Source organism: Heterocephalus glaber, unplaced genomic scaffold, assembly GCF_053883595.1.
Source record: "Heterocephalus glaber isolate CG9 unplaced genomic scaffold, H.glaber_assembly_v1.0 deba00001447, whole genome shotgun sequence".
In the NCBI taxonomy this organism is placed as follows: domain Eukaryota; kingdom Metazoa; phylum Chordata; class Mammalia; order Rodentia; family Bathyergidae; genus Heterocephalus; species Heterocephalus glaber.
In genome coordinates, this window is record NW_028258299.1 from 10,080,844 (window position 1) to 10,096,472 (window position 15,629).

Sequence of the window (15,629 nt, forward strand, 5' to 3'; positions counted from 1 at the left end):
TTATTCACCAATTGTGGCTGCAGCCCCTCTTCTGAGCCTGTCCCTGTTTCTGATTGCCATGTCCTCCTCACTTGGTTCTAAATATGTATGCGTCCTTTGGAGGTGAGGATTTTCCTCTCTAGGAGATACAGAAGGACACACCTTTGGTTCTGAATCCTCTGGGAATGCTTGAGACAACACAGCTTCCCTGGAAAAGCCCTGATCTTCACAAGTCTGTTTGAGAAAGTAGCCCTCAGCAAGCTGTCTGACCTGCATGCCCACAGTTAAATAGGAGAAGACTGAAGTGACGATGCAGCACCACAAAAGGGATGGTGATCTACCTCTTCTGTAGAAAAACAACAAACGAAATGCTCGGCACTTACTTAGGGCCATACACTGATGCTGGGCAAGTGTGACATCAGGAGACAACAGGAACTGAGACACAGCTTCTGAGAGGTCGGGATCCGTGGGAGACACCAGGCTCCTGAATAACTCCACCCACCCTATCCTGGGAACCTAACCAAATACCCAGAAGCAGCTCTCTCCATCTGCACAGTCACAGCTTCTCTTGGAGTCAACTCTTGGCCTGAAACCGAAGAATGCCATGGACCGGGTGAGGAGGACTGCACCTAGCAGAAGGAACAGCATGTGCAAGACACAGGGGCCAGAACAAGCAAGGACTTGGCCAACCAGCAGTTCACTGGCCACTGGAACCCTGCAGGGTGGCAGAGAACAGGAGCAACGGGCAGGGCACCAAGGACTATTTGCCCTCATCTGCTTAGATGGTTTTTGCTGAGGTCTGATCCTAGCATTGTGACCACAGCACTCCTTCTCACCCTTGGGAGTCTCCTTGTTGGGCAATCCATTGTCGAGTCGCCTGTCCTGACTAGCAGAGGACTGTGACAATTGTTCCAGCTGCCATGGGGGCTGGCGAGGCAGGATAGGACTAGAGGCTTCATAATAGCCTCTAAGGTCCCACCCAGCCCAGGTGTTCTCTGATCCAGAAAGCTGTGGACTACTCTAAGATACACAAGACTCTTTATCTACTGGGTGAGTGTGCCCCTAAATGTGGCAGAGTTGAGAGGAAGAAGGGTAATACCTCTCTGACCTGAGATGCTCTGGGAAGGATCCTTGGGGAAGATAGATCTGGGCCTTGACCTTGAAGGATAGATTGGATTTAAATAGTCTAAGAGGCAAGAAGGAGATGTGGGTATGAGCCAGAGCATGAAGGTAGGGACAAGTAGGGAGGGCAACAAGAGCACCGGAAATAAAAGTGCCACCACCAACAACAACAACAGCAACAGCAGCTTATTCACATTTCTTCTGTTCCCCAAGGCCTTCCACACCCGGAAGCTTGATGGCAAGTGTGAACTGGGCACTTGAGCACTGTCATGAGAGACTTTCTCTGTGCACCCTGGGGCCAGTACAGAGTCTGCCTCTTCCACTCTTCTCAGTTCCCAAGGCCAGTACCAAACATCCTCACCACTGGAGGGCTGAAACAGAAAAGACACACAATATTGCTAGGAGAGCCATTGACCAGAGAGGAAACAGGCTCAGAAAGGTTGAGTCTTTCCCAAGGTCACACAGGGAGCAGGTGCTGGCACTGGAGCTTGAGCCTAGTCTCTAGAACTTGTTTCCGCCATTGTTCCATGTGGCTGCAGGTACACATCAGTACCCCCAACACAGACAACAGTGTTGGGAGGCCTTCCTCCTAAAAGATAGAGTTCACAGTCCTCTCTCGGCCTCTCCTTCCAAAGGGATCCCCCTCTTTGTACATCTCTGGCTCTTTGCATTTCCCGCTGTCTCTCCGTAAAATCCCACACCTCACCCCAGGGCCAGCCAGAGTGGGCCCCGTCTATGTTATCTCCCTGCCTCCCTGGTGGAGTGCCCGCCCCTTCTATCTGCTGTGTCATGCTCAGACAGCAGCTGTCCACTTGTGGACAGTGTTGTGCAGTGAGGTCCTTGCACGGTGCAACTCATAGTGGGATCTGCTTTCTGTGCCGCAGGGCAAGCCCTTGGGGGAAAGGAACTCTGTCTTATTTACCTTTGTGTCCATAGCACCCACAATAGCTTCTGGTATTTGATGAGTATTTGTTGAATGGATGCATCTTTCGAACCTTTATTCAGAGTTCTTGCTGTGATCATGTCCTATTGTACCAATATCCTATTTGGTTTTCAGTGGGGTTAGCCTATGAGAAGCCCTAGCAGATCAGAGGCTAGAGCAGAGAAGTGAGAGATTTGTTTTTCTGTCAAGCTAGAGGGTGGTATATTGGATTACAGGGCTGTGTAATCACAGACTCTATGGATTAAATAACAGAAATTTATTTTCTCATAGCCCGGGAGTCTGGAAGTCTGGGATTAAGGTTTCTTCTGAGGTTTTTCTCTTTGACTTGTGGATGGCCATCTTCTCCTTGAGTCTTCATGTGGTCTTTTCTTTACACATTTGTGTCCAAAATTCCTCCTCTGATACCATACTGAATTAGGGCTCCGCACTTGTGACTTCAGTTTAGCTTAATCATCTCCTTGAAGATCTGATCTCCAAATGCAACTGCATTCCGTGACACTGAAATTAGGTTTTCAACATATGAGTTTTGGGGGGCACAATTCAGTCCATAACAGTTGGTGCTAATGGCTCCCCCCACTACTACAAGTCCCTGGGTTCCAGTCCCTAACCCTCTTCACACCTCTGCAATTGTGTCTCCAAAATCTATTTTATTTGAACCCTTCGTAAGCGTTTAGGCTGTCTCATGGCAGGCTTTACCCAGACACAATGTGGGCAGCCATGGTGGTAATAATTATGCCACTGGTGGGTTCTTTGAGAAGGACAGACTTAGTGGCAAGTTCTGTGAAAAATTCAAAGCCAAACAATGGAACCCCCTCCTTCTCTGTGCCTTGTTTTCCCTGTGTGCAAAATGGAGACACTAAAAGAAGCCCCCTCATAAGACCCTTGAGAGAGCCCACTGTGATAAAGAGGGTGCTCACTTTGCCAACTGGAAAGACAAGAAGCATGAAGGTGTCGTGAGTGCTCAAGGTGGGCTACTTCTCCAGTAGAGAGCAACTCTAAGGTTGGATTCCAGTTCAGCTGCAAAAGCAGAGGAGTCTCTCCAAGGAGCGGGCCAGCTGCTAGCTGTGGGAAAGGGGGTGGGGAAGTTCTCAAGAGTCCTCCATCAGGAGAAGCTCTAGACGTAAGGGAGGACCTCTCTGCTCCTCCATGGCAGTAACGCCCTACGTCACGGGCTCACTGAGTGTCTGTGGAAAACAGTCCAGGCAGAGATCCTAGATACATTTATTTGTGGTGATGTTGACATAGTGAAGACCAGTACATGCATGCAGAGGCCAGGTTTCCCATTCCTATAAACATCTTCTATGTGAGAAAAGTCTTCGATGGGTCCATGGGCACGATTTATAGCTTGCTCTGTGCCAACATAAATGAAGCATGAATTCCATCCCAGTGAAATCATGCAGATCATTGGTTTAGCATGGCAGGACCAGTGAGCAGGGTAGGTTCCAAGGCGACTGCTTTCTGCACCCTTGTGACTGGTTAGCTTCCATCTCTAGGTGGTAGGGGGCCAATCCAGCCACAGGAGGCAGTAGAAGGGCAGGATCCCAGGCATTAGACAGTGTGGCTTGCAGTTTGTTGGAGAGTACTTTAAGCCTTAGTTTCCTCCTCATTCAAAGTGGGTTAGTGGGGCCACTTCCAGAGGCTACTGGGGTAGCAGCCCAAATGAGACAATAAGGCCTTCTCAGGAGCTACTTAAGTGATAAATGTCAGCTCTCTTTCTCTAAGCTCTTGATTTTTTTTAAAGAGTCTTAGAATTTTAAATATGTGTCTAAACTGGCAGAAGTTGAGCTACCCACAAAGGTTCCTCCAAGGGCACCTTGAAGCAGCTGCTCTATGTTTGGAATCAGCAAACATGGCCCCAACCCCTAGTTGGCACTGTCTCTTTTGAATGTTTATTCTCGTAACTACCTTTAGTTGGAGGCAAGTAGCTTTGGCCCAATTTAATAATACTTCTAGAAGAATAAGAATGGCAGAACAACGTAGCATCCGGAAAAGTCAGGTTGCTGTCCCTAGCGTTGCACCTCTTGGTATCATTGCATTGGTTCAAGGGTCACAGGCGATCACTGGAAGTGTCTACTCCCATGCCCCAGACCTCACCCTCACCCCAAATCGGCCAAAGACACCACCCTCGTGGATCTAGCCTTCATACCTCCCCTGGCAAGCCCTTCTGACTGCTGCCTTAGGGGTACAGTGATCATTTTTATTTGTAATGTGTTTATCTCAATATATTTTCACCTTTTATCTTAAAATAATTTTGACTTATAGAAAGGTCAAACACACAGAAAGTTTGAAGGTAGCACTCACCACGTTCCCCAAATGTTAACTCTCCTCTGGGTTCGCTTCCTCTCTCTCTTTCTGCAGTTTCAGCTGAAAGGCCCCTCTCAGAGGTCCCCTTTCTGGGCTCGTGGTCACACCCAATGGTGCCCCTCCAGTTGCAGCCCTCTGCCAAGCACTGAGCTCCCGCTGCTGTTTGTCTTGGCTTTTTAGGACTGTTTTCCTCCCTCCCTACCTCCCCTGCTATGGTGAAAGTCTCGAGAGAAAACTGGCCCTGTGCCCCCCACCCTGTTCCCCCACGGAACCCTCAGCACCTAGAGCAGGCCTGCACAGCCTGGGGGCTCGGTCGCTTTTCTGCTGACTAAAGCACAGGGGCGTTGCAGCTTCTGGCCCAGCCAGGGCTTGGGAGACAGACACTCAGCTACTGACCTCCTCCCAGGCCTGCACCAAGTGACGTGTGTTAGTATCCTGGAAATGTTTGCCTTGCTTTGTCTTAGGAGCGGTTACTGAAAACACAGGTAACTTGTAGGTATAAATCCTCTATACAAACGTGCCCAACCACACAGGAAGAGAGACCTTGGGGGTGTATACAGGGCCGTAGAGCCAAACTGCCTTGTGGTACACACACATCCTACCATTCAGTGCTGTGTGGCCTCATACAAATTAAATAGCCGCTCTGTGCCTCGATCTCCTTATGTGTAAAACAGAGACAATTAAAATAGCTTCTTCCCGTTGGGTGTGGTGGCCCACACCTGTAATCCCAGTACACTCGAAGGCTGAGACAGAAGATTACAAATTCGAGCTCAGCCTGGGCAACTTAGTGACAGAGCAAGACCCAGTCTCAAAATAAAAAAATAAATAAAAAGGTCTGGGGATGGAGCTCCCTAGCACCACAAAAAAGAGTCACTCTAAACTTGTTTCATGATTAGATGTATTAATATACCTTCAATGCTTGCAGCAGTGCCTGACACATAGTAAGGATTCCATAAATGTCATTGTGATATATAGTTACATAATTGGGAGCAGATAGTACATACAGTTTTATAGCCTTCTTTTTACCTTGGCACAATATCCTAAGTATTCCAGATCAACAAATATTCTCCAGCACATGGTTATTAATGGCTAGTATTTTTCTGTTATAGAGATCCATTGTAAGTTTCCTGACTTATTCCCACTGTTAGACATTTAAGCAGCTTCTAAGTTATCTCCATTGCACATTCTAGTATATATATATCTTTATACACATCAGCAACTCTTCCTTCTCAGTGCCTTCCCAGAAGTGCAATGGAATTATTGGGTCAAAGGGTACACATCCTTTCTGACCTGAGATATAGATTCCAAGGCCGAGACAGGCTGTCCCTTCAGAGGCTTTTCCTAGGGGACCCAAGTCCAGAGGTCGGGGCAGTTCCTATGGTCTGGGCCATTTCCCCAGCGCCAGCCAGGCTGCTGCTTGTGTGCCCAGTGGAGGTGACTGCAGGCCCCGATGATGCTATTTACTCAGCTCTGAGCAGGGACACAAGCTGGATGTTGTCTCTTCAGGGGATGGCAGGGACTTTTGCTTTGAACTCCATCTAAAGGAATAAAAATAACCCTGAGCCCCGCGCCTGCTCTTTCCCTGCTGGGCTTTCCTAGTAACTTGCACTGTGGCACTGAGTTCACAGAGAGCCTGTCCTTGCTGACCTCACCCTTGATGCCCAGCAGAAACCCTTCTGCTCTTGAGCCTCAGTGCAGGTGTGCTGCTTCCCAAAGCTAGCCAGTCCCCCTTCCACACTCCCCGACTTGAGCAAGAGACCTGGGGCAGGGGCACAGGCAGGGGACAGAGCCACCGCTCAGCATTCCTCCAGGTACAAGTACTCTTCTTCAACTGCTCTTCTTCTGTCATCAGGGTCCTGTGCTGAAGCCACAGGACAAACCAAGGAGCCTCTGGGTCTCGGTGTGAGTGCCTTTCCAGTCCCCAAGAGAATGGAGGCTTTTCACGTCCTTCTGGAAGTCTGAGCAGTCCTCACGGACCCTCTCCCTACTTCCCCAGAGAGGAGGTCCAAAAAGGAGGTGGGGCCAACTGGAAAGGGGGATGGACTGACCCCAGCAGGGTGGCCGAGTAAGCTGTGGTCATTGAGGGTTCCAGCATTCCAGTCCTACCCTGCACCGCGACCTGATGGGGGCAGGTCCTCTTGCAGAAGGGCCATGAGGCTAGGGGCTGCCAGAGGAGCTGCGGGCCTGTGTGGAAGGGACTGTCCCCCAGCAATAGAGTCTGGTAGGAAGAGATCTAGGTTTTAGGGCACCCAAAGCACTCATCATGTGGGGAACTTTGCCGCCGTGACTCACCCAACAGGAGAAGGTAGGCAGGGAGATCATCACTCACTGAGGCTAAAATACCACAGTTTTCCAAATTTTATATTAATTCTGGCCATGTGGGCACCTTCCCTCTCTGTAGCTTTGTGCACTGAAGCCTCTAAAGACTGTTCAGTGTCACCTTTGGAGCTGGGACATTTGGCTCCGAAAACAGAGACAGACTTTAGTCTAATCTCCCTTTGCTATAAACCACCAGGATTTAGGGCAACCTTCACCCTATGGGACTGACAGTGAGTTTGCACGCAGGTTGGAAGTGAGGGTGGCATGCAACAGTTACCTGATTTAGAAATACAAATGAATAGAATAAAATCTTGGATTTCGAGTAACTTGCTCCAGGAGGGTTCTACAAGACAAGCAAACATTTCTAAGTTTCAACTTGATAAAGGAGTGAAGGCTTGCAGTACGAGTGGTATGTGATGCAAACATCACAGGATCCTAACTAGCCAATGGTTCTTCTCCTAGTCTTGCTGTGGAGTTGCGGGTGATAGCCTCCCAACAGATCTCATCTGCAGAGGACAAGGAGAAAGGCACGCCTGTGGGACCAGGGAGACATGCAAATTGTGAGGCACTGTGCAAAACCACACAGAAAAGCACCACGTGAATAAGGCTAGAGCAGTGCCAGTGATGAATCTGCTTAACAATGCAAGTCACATGTCCGCGACATCCTCCAAAAGAGGCAAAAGCAAGCAGCAGTGGACAGGCTCCTTGTTTAAGTTGTGTGAAAAGAAAGAGATTCCGTTGAGCCAATAGATAGCAGTGACTCCATCAGTGGTAGTGGAAGGTGTCCTACACAGTAACCCCCTCGGTCTTGTCTCTGTCACACCAGCCATGAAGGTTTTCAAAGGTGGTGCAAGTTAATTTTGCATTTTGCATTTTTTATTACTTTGTGTTATATTACAGCATTGTAATCATTTTTTGCAATCCTTTTTTTATGAATATTTTGGGGTTGTGGAACAAATCATCTGAATTTCCATTATTCCTCATGGGGAAATTCGCTTTGATACACGAGTTGTTTGGATTACAATCCTGTTTCCAGAATGAATTATGCTGGCAAACTAAGGTTTCACTGTACCTTACTTTTGCTCAGAAGTGTCAGAAAACATCCCACCTTGCTTGGGAAATCCCTTTATTCTTAAAAGGCCAACAAATAACATAACCCTCTTGTGCCTCGGTTTCCCCATTGCACACATGGGGGGTGATAAAACCTACCTTCCTGGTCTAGTGTGAGAATGAGATGAGCTGGTTTTTTCCCTCAAGTGCTTTCCTAGTACCCATTCATTGGACTGAAATTGGGAAGACAGAGAAGAAGGAAACCAGCTTCTGTCCCCAGGACACAGGGCCAGGGTGGTCCAGGGTCCACTGCAGGGGGCTGGCTGTGCAAAACTGAGCCATGCAAAGTGGGGGAGAGGTGGGCCTAGTAGGGGAGGCTCCGCTCAGAGACAGGAAGCTCACTTAGACTGAGGCCCTGAGTTCTGGGGACATCACTGGCTTTGAACACTGGTCTGAGGGCTCCCAGTTGTTCACCCCCTGAGAACCTCAGGCCCACCAGGATTTGGGGAGAATGTTCAAAGAACTGAGATAAGTCCTGGCCACAGAATAGGGCTCTTTAGGGGAAAACAGGTTCTGGGTAGATACTCTGTTTTGGTTGGTTTGGTTTGCTTTTTTGAGAGGGAGTCTCATTGTGTACTTCAGGCAGGCCTTGAATTCACTAGGTAGTCCAAGTTGGTCTTGAACTCTTGGTGATCCTCCCTCCTCAGCCTCCCGAGTGCTGGGATTACAACTGTGTGCCAGTGCGCCCAATGAGGAAATGCGTTTTGTGGCACCCTTTTCCCCCCTGGTGGAGACCCTTTGGTCAAATCCTCTCCTGCTTTCCAGGAGGCCATCTGTGACTCCTTCTTTGCCAGAAGTCAATTTCCAGGGCTACATGGAGGGCTCGGGGTTCTTCCTCCTCCACTGAGTTCTACTGAAGTCCACCTCCAAGGAGGAAACCCTAACCACTTCCTCCTCTGGAGATGTTTTGCAATGTCCACATCACGCCAGATGCCCAGCTCTGAAGAGTCAGACTCCTCTGATTTGGGGGCGGGTCTGCGGGATTTTCTCCTGATTTCTGTGCTGACTCAGGCCCATCTGCCCTCCTGGACTCCCCCTCTTTCTTGCTTGGTCTTCATGTCCCCCTCGTCCACCAAGCAGCCTGCTGTCTCAGCGGCCGAGCTCCTGTGATTTCTGCTCCACCGTAGTCTCTCCACCCCGGTGGTGTCCCCTCCCCGCCAGCTGTGTCTTCTGATGAGGGTGGAGGACAGCCCGATGTCATGGGTCAGTGCCCGACCACGCGCAGGAGACCTTAGGTCACCAGTGAAGTGTGCAGCTCCGGGGACACTTCTCCCCACTGCTCCTTGTGTGGGGGCCTCCTGTCCCAGCCTGACGTTTATGCTTCAGGACTTCTCTTTAAATCGGTCATTCAGTGGGCCCTGGCTGTTCACCAGGCCCAGTTTGAAGTCCTAAAGGTGTTTAAAGACAGTAACACAATGCTTCCAAGAGGCTCACCGATGAAAAATGGAAACTGGAAAAGTATACGAAAAGGCACAGTTGCCAGAAAAGAGCACAGGCTTCCTCAGAAGTTCTGTTCGAGATGAAGATCCACACTGAGTATTGGAGATGAAGCAGATCTCCAAGGAGGAAAGAAGGTGTCCCGTGGAGGAGCAGTGTGTCCCAGGATGGGAGCTGATCAGAGACGAGAACTGCTGCGGGGGGCTCCAGGTGAGGCTCATGTGCGAGTGAGCAGCAGAAGGACCCAGGAAAGAGGGCAGAGCATATGCTGGGCCCATGGCCCCACAGAAAGAGCAGCTCTGTCTGGTCATCTGCAGACTCTGCAGTGTCATGTGCAGGTCTCGCCATCCCCAGAAAGCTGGGACAACTTCCAGGCACCCAGCACAGTTTATCTTGAACCGAGGACTCTTAGTTTCAAAGCAGAAGGCCTGATTAAGACTTGAAGGAAACAGTCTTAAAATGCGAAGACAAATATTTAGAGTTTTAAGAGCTCAGGCTACAAATTAGGAAGAATGGAGAACTTGAATGTCAGATGTGTGGCTTTGTTCTCCTTAATTTAAAGCAGATTTTGTTTTCTGGAGGAAGATAGATTGACATCCTCCTGCCTGCTCAATAATACGGTGGAAACCACTTCTGAAGAGCCCATGTTTCATGTTATAGACAACCAAATTTAATAAGGTAGCAGAAGAGAAAAAAGTGACGTCAATATGGCTTCAACTGGGAATCAAAAGAAATACATTGTTGGTTTGACTGAAGTTGTTCCAATCTTAATTCTAGTACAGGGGAAAAGTGAAACATTCTGTCTCTTGGTCCATGTTGCTCTCCCTATGTTGACCCTAGTAGAGTCACACTAAAAAATAAGTACTTACTCAGCAAAAGGGAGATTGACTGTCTCTTCTCTTTCCTCCGCCTGATCCTACTACACGGGGAATGGGTCTCTGCGGGGTACCTGCCCTGTGCCTGCCCTTTCTCTATACTAAACTTCCACCGTTGCACACAACCCTGCAAGGAAACCACTGCAGTCTCCATGTTAAAGATGAGGCAATCGAGGCTCAGAGAGGTCAAGTGAAGTTACCAAGGTCACAGAGCTCAGGTCATATTCTATATGACTGAAGGGCAGGTATTTTGAGCCCCGTTCTTTCCGGGCCCCAATGCCCATGCTCGGTCCACCTGCCCCTGCCTTCCTATAATCCAGAGACTGGGTTAATGTAGCCTGGCTGTCTATGCACATCTCTAGGCACCTCTAGACCCTGAGGCTCTGGCAGTGAGTGAACAAGGGAAGCACTCCCCTGTGGGGCCAGTGTGAGTAAGGGCTCAGGAGGAAAGTGCTAGGGTCACAGCATGACTCTGCCCTGAGCTTCGAGACCTCACCAGGTGGGCGGGCAGACGGGCGGGCATCCTCTCTGTGCTTCCGTTTCCTCACCTGTATGGGAGAAACGGTGGTATCTCCCTGTAGAGTTGTAATGAGGATCGAAGGGGCTCCTCTTACTTGTAAATCAGTTGATCATGAGAATATTAGGGATATTTTTGCTTTTTTTTTTTAGTAGTACACATGTGCAGTAAATAATGACTACCTTCCTTTTGTGGAGTTGGTCCATGGACTTAACACATCTTCATTTCCCTTTTCATCCCCTTTCCCTCCTCTCCACCCCCTTCTCCATCTCTCGATTTCCATCCATGTGTATCACATGATACCCGGGCATGGCAAGGGTGTGGCAAAGGGCTTTACAGCCTGAGCTACATGGGGCCCCTGGGGGCCAGGGAGGCGGTGCTGGAAGTGTCATCTGAACAAAGACCTGAGGTGGATGAGCGGCAGGAGCTGCATTGGACCCTTCCACCGATAGCTCAGGAGTTGCAGAACCTGCCCCTCTCTTTGCTACGAGCATCAGGTACCCTCCAGTGACCAGGTAGGGTACGTGAATGAAACACAACGTGGCCCATAAACATTTGCTAAGAGGCTCGTCCTTTGAGGTTGTCTCAGATACTGGTGCAAAGGCTCCGAGCCATGGTAGACAGGCATTTCTAGAACCTCCCTACATGAGGAACAAAGCTTTGTGGCTGAGCTGTGTTCCACAAGATGCACTGCCAGTCCTTGCTGCCCATTGCTGCCTGGCAGCCATAGCCACTGCCAGAACATCACTGAGTCCCCCTGCCTTGAGTGACAGGATCGAATCTGTCTTAGGCCACTGCTGGCCCAGGTAGGAATGTCACTGCAGAGGTCTTTCTGGATGCCATGACATTTGAACTCACCTTAGTGTCTTCCCTTTAAGCAGTTGGACAAGGATCTTGTTCATGCCTGTAAAGCCCAGAATGTAGAGACCTTCTGGCTAGTGGATGGCATCCTTGTTATTGTGAGATGAAATGAGAACCTAGCCAGGGGATCTGGACATAATGGTTCAACCCCCAGGTCTGCTGTTAACTCCTGTGTGCCTGTTTCCACCACAACTCTAGTATGGCTCTGTTTCTCTGACTACAGAGTAAAGAAGCAACAGGAAAACATCACTGCTCATGCTGCTTTCTGGGCAGGCACATAGCCTCAGTGATGGCGAAGCTTTCAATGATAACAAACAGCCAGCTGTGGCACACATGCCATAGGTCTACTGGTACTGTCTGGTGTTAAAGCTGCAGAGACCCCAGGGAGTCGGGATTGTTAGGATTACACCACAGGCTGTTTACCGGGAAGGCAGGGCAAAGTGGAGCTCTGACCCAACTCCAGCTGCTGAGCTGCCATGGCTCAGGCACTGGATGTGGCCTGCAGGTCTGAGTCTCTGTAAGATGGATGTCTTAAATCTTGACCTCCCAGGAATGGCCCAAGGGTGTGGGTCTTTGGGAGGTGATAGGTCATCATTGCCCTTATGAATGGGATCACAGCCCTTAGAAAAGGAACCCCAGAGAGCTCTCTCGCCCCTTCTACCAAGTGAGGTTACAGCAGCAAGAGGACAGCTGTCTATGACCCAGAAAGAGGGTCCTCAGCAGAGATCAACTGCTGGCACCTTGATCTTGGACCTCCAGCCTCCGGAACTGGAACACTAAGTTTCTGTTTTCGGTGGTATTTTTGTTATAGCAGCTCAAATGAACTGAGGAGGTTTTCTAAGGTCCTTTCCAAGCCTATGACTCCTTGACTTTAGCAGTCTGGCATCCTAGGGAAGCCACTTGGCTCCTTGATTATGCCTTTCCTATAGTTTGAGTTGTAAATAATCTCTTTTTCCTCCAGTGCCCAGGTCATGGGGTCTAATCTAACCAACAAAGACTCTCAGGCAAATGGAAAGCACAATGATAGATTGGCAGGCAAGTGGCAGAAGCTGCATTTTGTCCCTGTCCCTGGAGGTAGCCCAGCCTCAATCCGACAGCAGCATTTCTGAAGACACCGGAACATCCCCAGGCCTCTCAGCTTGCTTTGTAAGAGGCCTGGGTCTCCTGGAGCCAGCCTGGAAATCATTTCTTTTCTGTGTCATTGCCGAGGGAGGACACTGGTAAGATATCAGCAGAGCCGGAGAGCTGGCCCTGATCTGGCACAACTTCTAATTCTCCTTGTGACTTTGGGAAAATTGGTTCCCACATGATTATAAGGAAAGGTTGAAGCTGGGAAAACACCTTAGGGTTTGGGAGCAGGGAAGACTGGGCTTGGCTCTCAACTCTACCACTTATCAGAGGGTAGGCAATGTAAGCTTCTACATTTGTGAAATTGTGAGGACTAAATGTCACATAAATAAAGGCTCTTATACACTGGCCCTCGATACCTATTGAATCTACCCGTTGCCCCTCCTCATTCAACCTGGGTTAAACCACTAAGAAATGCTTCTGGACCACACAGCATTTAGGGAGCGGGTCCTTTAAAAGCCAGGCCACACTCAGAGACTGGCCTGCAAATCCCACCAGAAGTGGCATGGCTGGGGGAGCTGCTTTCCCCAGGGTGGCAGGGGAAGGCTCTCTGAAGAGGTGACAAGTGAGTGAGCTCTGAATGATGAGAAGTAGGCAGACTGGAGATCTGGGGGACTCTGTACACAGAAGGAACAGCAAAGGTCCTGAGGCAGGCACCAGCTTGTGTGATCAAGGGACAAAAAGCAGGAAGGCATGGCTAGAACAGGTGCCATGGCCATACATAGGAGATGAGGTCCAGAGGACCAAAAAGGGCCAGTGCTCATGCCTCAGAGAATGCAGTTCATCCTACATGAAGAGGATGCACAGGCAGAGATTTCACTGTCAGGGTTAGACAAGCAGCTTCCCAGGAAGAGCTGACCTAGCATACAGGGAACATCCCGTCTTGCCTCTTTCCTACCCATGCGACCCTGGGCAAGTGACTTAACCTCTCTGGACCTCCACCTCCTCCCATGTCCAGTGGTGATCATCACAGCTGCTTCACACACACGAGTAGTGATTAGACATCAGGCCCTGGCCCATCCCCTTGTCCCCACTAGAGACGCAGTGGATCCTGCTGCTGGGGATCCTGGGCCCCCAGCATGCTCTTGGAGCCAGGACTCAGACAATCAATTGCATCACAGATTGAGTATCCTTGTCCAACGTGTTAAGGGACAGGCCCAACCAAGCAGTGCCTCATTAGGAACTGCATACTTAAAACAACTCAGCTGCTTCCACTGATGGAAACTGACTTTAGAGGCTATGGCAGTCTTTGACTACCCCAAGGCAAGATTCTAGATCTGACTTTGAAAAGCACCCCCAAGTCATTCTGAGCACAGCTTCTTGAAATTTGAGTGTGCACCTGAGTGGTATGAGAGCTGGTTACAGAGCAGAGGTGACTGAGTGGGTCTGGGAAGGGAGGGGGCTTGAGATGCTCCATTTCTTACAAACTCCCGCAGCATGGTCACTCATCCAGGAGCCACTCTGAGCAGCAAGGACATAGAGACAAACAGCTTCCAGAGCACAGATGATAGTAGATCCACTACAATAACTTTACAAAGCAACAGCTTTCTGAATTCAATCAGTAATTTACTGAATTCAATCAATAACTAAACACTCCTAGAGTGCCCACTACATATGCAGTAGGGAAGTAGGATTTCAGTGGCAAGTGAGAGCCAGTAGTAGAGAACCAAGTGGGCCAGCAGGGTAACCAGGGTATCCAAAGTGTTGGCCCAAGAGGGTCAGGGAGGACCTCCTGGATGAAGTGGCACTGAGGCAGAGGGCTGGCCCCCAAGGTGAGCAGGCAGAGGGCACAGCACCGCCAGGGGCCAGGGCTGAGCAGCCTGCCAGAGGTGCCACTCTGAGGTGCTAGCCACCATTCAGACCAGGGCTGTCTGACCCCAAGTTTCGCTCTGGCAGTATCTTCTGTGCTGCTGAGTCAAGTCTTGCAAAAGAGAAGCTGCCAGCTGCCCTTCCCCAAGATATCAGAGCAGCTGGCCCCGGACTAGAAAGGTATCTGGGGCCTTGGTGTCATTTGACAGCACGGCAATTATGAAATCTGCCCCGCGCCAAGCACGTTGCCACACCAATGCCATCTAGGCGTTGCTTCAAATGTCCTTCTTTCCAGAGACTTGTGACTGGGAGGTGTGACCGCCCTCTGATCCCTGCTAATAATAGTCCTACCCTTTTGTTTTCTCAAACAACAATGAACTTTGAAACTTGGTGTTGGCAGCCAGACACATCAGCTGTTTACCCCTGGTGAAATTCACCAGAAAGTAAAAGTCCAGAGCCCTGGGAATTCCCAGGACAGAAATCCATCTGACACAAGCACAGCTCTGTGCCAGACAGTGCACACATCTTGGTTAATTTCAGGACAGGTGGCGAGGCAGGCCAGGCCTGAAACTCGTGCCACCATGTGAGGTTGGCCAGGCGTGTGTCACCATCAATCTGTTTCTTCATCCATTAAATGGGAGAGTGATTCCCCCCTTCCTTCCCTCACATGAGGAATCTCGTAAAGCTCCCAGCCCAGCAGCTGGCTGGAGGGCAGCCCTCATTAAATGAGGATGGAGAACCTCTTGTAGCACACTTGACAGTGAAGAACCCGGGAAAGGTGAAGTGATTTCTCCAGTTTCCAAAAGCAGGCAAAGGCCAACTCCGACCCGAAGTCAAGTCTACCTCTGAATCCCAGCATCATCTCCATTCTCTATGCTCTCCCTATGTTGGAGCTGTACCTTTGCCATTTGACTTTGCCCTCACAGCAGGCACAGGTATTTTCTTGTCCATACTGGGCTTGACCATTGACTTACAGGACTGGGGTGGAAATGACGGCCAGGCTGTTCTGGCTGGATACCTTGGCAGGCATGGTCTGCTTCCGCGCCTCTTCTCTCTGCTCACTTGCTCGTTACTGCAAGAAGAAGCTGCTTCCCTTTCAGCTTGCCCCTAAAATGGCATGACAGGAACAGATCGGCACCTGACCCAGTGCCCTATCTGCTGACAGCTGGGCCCAAGCTGCTCAGCCAATCCTCAAACCTTTGAGTGAAAAGAATAAATGTGTGTA